At 45.5% G+C, this 2,934-nt stretch overlaps 1 non-coding gene across 1 annotated transcript; it reads right to left on the reverse strand.

Annotated features, from left to right (window-relative positions):
- Positions 1 to 321: 321 nt before the first annotated feature.
- On the reverse strand, positions 322 to 428 carry LOC130741631 (small nucleolar RNA R71). Its single transcript, XR_009020518.1, has one exon. It is a non-coding gene; the product is annotated as a small nucleolar RNA R71 (small nucleolar RNA).
- Positions 429 to 2,934: the final 2,506 nt, after the last annotated feature.

A 2,934-nucleotide genomic window follows, 5' to 3' on the forward strand; every position in this document is an offset into this window, starting at 1 on the left:
TATCCGGGCAGCATAGTTTCCCCCGATGGCACGGGAAATTTTGAGCTGAGGCCGGCATTCATTAATTTGTTGAGCCAAAATCAGTATGGTGGAGGTGCTCTTGAAGATCCTCATGCACACATGGAGCGGTTTATCCGCAATTGCAACACTTATCGAGTTCAAAATGTTTCGGCGGACACCATCCGCTTGAGTTTGTTCCCTTTTTCTTTGAGGGACACTGCTAAAGAATGGTTGAATTCATAGCCCCTAGGTAACATCACATCTTGGGAAGACTTGGCTGAGAAATTCACCACAAGGTTTGTTCCAAGAGCCCTCTTGAGAAAGCTCAAGAACGACATCTTGACTTTTGCTCAATCCACCGATGAGAATCTTTATGAAGCTTCGGAAAGGTTCAAAAAGCTCTTGAGGAGGTGTCCTCAACACAACCTTACCCAAGCTAAACAAGTAGCAAAGTTCTATGATGGTCTCCAATATTCTTCGAGGTTTGGCTTGGATGCGGCTTCAAACGGTGAGTTTGATGCCTTACTTCCACAAGTGGGGTACGAGTTGATTGAAAAAATGACTATAAGATCCATGAACTCAAGTAATGAACGCCAAGCCCGAAGAGGAATCCTAGAGGTTGAGGATTATGATCAGCTCATGGCCTCCAACAAGCAACTCTCCAAGCAAATGAATGAGATTCAAAATCAAATGAAGACTACCAAGATTGGTGGTCGAGTTGCCAAATTGGAGTGTGTGACTTGTGGAGGGCCACATGACAGCGAAGAATGCACAGAGACAAGACCGGAGGAGGAAGTGAAGGCCATGGGTCAAGCTCGGAATGACCCATTTTCAAATACTTACAATCCAGGATGGAGGAATCACCCTAATTTTTCTTGGAGGCAAGGTAATAGTGGGCAAGGAAATGGCTTTCAAAGGCAATTTCCTAGCCAAGGATTCCAAGGCCAAAGCTCAAGACAACCTCAAGAGCGAGGAAAAGGTGAAGGTAGTGGTTCCAAGAAGAGCTTAGAAGAGTTGGTGGAAACTTTCATCAACCGGACGGAGAATAATTACAAGAATCAAGAGGAGGCTATCAAGAATCTTGAGAATCAATTTGGCCAGCTGGCCAAGCAAATAGCCGAGAGACCTCAAGGTAAGTTTCCTTCCGACACTATCCCCAATCCTAAGCAAGAAAATGCCTCTGTTGTAGCCACTAGAAGTGGGAGAGTGATGAATGAATTGAAGAAAAAAACAGAGGGAGAAAAGAGAGAGGAGATAGTGGAAGGAGAAGTAGTTGTGCCTATTAAGGTGAGAGAGGAAGTTGATCTTACTCCTGAAACTAGCAAGGTTCCGTTCCCTAAAGCATTGGCTAAGAAGAGCTTAGATAAAAAGTTTTCAAAATTTGTTGATATTTTCAAAAAGCTCCACATTAGTATTCCTTTTGCCGATGCTTTGGAACAAATGCCTATATATGCTAAGTTTATGAAGGATATTTTGCATAAGAGAAGAAGGTTGAAGGGAGTAGATAAGACGGTGTTGATGACGGAGGAATGTAGCGCCATTTTGCAGCGGAAGATGCCAAAGAAAAGAAGGGACCCCGGAAGTTTCACAATTCCGGTGGAAATTGAGGGTATGGCGGATGTGGAAGCCTTGTGTGACCTAGGAGCGAGCATCAATTTGATGCCGCTCACCATGTTTGAGAGGCTGAACCTAGGAGAGGTTACCCCAACCATGCTATCCTTGCAAATGGCGGATCGATCCTCAAGACTCCTTATGGGATTGTGGAGGCTGTAATGGTGCGGGTGGACAAGTATGTGTTCCCCGTGGACTTTGTTGTGCTTGATATGGAGGAGGATGAGAAGATTCCTCTCATTCTTGGTCAACCTTTCTTAGCTACTGGTAGAGCTAAGATTGATGTTGACAAGGGTCACCTCATTCTCCGAGTTGGTAAGGAAAAGGTACGGTTTTCTGTTTTTAATCCTATGATTGAGACTAACCATGACAATGATTTTGTTTGTGATGTGATTAGAAGCAAGTCGAAGGTTTCAGAAGAGACCCCCGTAGGCAAATATTTACAGATCCAGCAGTGTGAGTGAGAAAGTTATAAGTACAATCCACTAAGAGAGGGTCGGCCTCAAAATGGCCTAAGCTAAGACCCCTATTGTCCGACTGACTCACTGTGATTCCTCGGTAAGAGAACCACACAAAAAGTCATGCGTCGGGAACCTACCCTGTCCCAAAAGCAAAACGAATCAGAGCTCTACACAAAATATGACGCCTGCCTAAACCTACCCTTCCAGTACCGAGTCCACAACGAACTGAAGTCGACAAGTTGAAGCTCAGCTCCATGCGTCGTAGAACTCCCTTCGTCAGACGTCCACGCTCGTCAGTCCAGTCCTCCATGACCCTTCCCCGGTACGTCGCCCGATGACCCACAAGATAGATCACCCAAGCGGTGGGGCATGTTAGTCATCCAGCTCAAACCTGATCCCCCCCGAGGGAGAGACCATCGAAACCCAATCCACCGTCGACGTCTGGCAGCAGGCCGACCGCCCAAACACAAACATGAAACCAAAGCCAAGGCGCTAGGGTCAACTGTAAGACCTGGATTTTCAGAACAAGTTAAGTTTCCGACTCACACGTAGAATCAGTGTAAGCGTGACAGGAGTTTGACATTTGAGAAAGATTAATGAAGAAGAAAGTTCAGGAATTGCTTGAGGAATGTTGCGTAGTTGTTTTCGGAGTTAGTACGAGTCGTCTGCACACCTGCCTTATGGCGAGCGTGTCCAGAATAGGCTATTTCGCTCTTAAAGCAACGTTTTGAGTGAGATTTCGAACTCTCGGAAAATTTAAAGATTCTCTTTATTTTTCGATCGACCAGCGTTTCATTTCGGAACTCTGGACTGTACGCACGATAGGTTTCACTTTTCGGATGTCCGCCGACGCTAATTTCTT

This window comes from Lotus japonicus, chromosome 2, assembly GCF_012489685.1.
Source record: "Lotus japonicus ecotype B-129 chromosome 2, LjGifu_v1.2".
Taxonomy (NCBI): domain Eukaryota; kingdom Viridiplantae; phylum Streptophyta; class Magnoliopsida; order Fabales; family Fabaceae; genus Lotus; species Lotus japonicus.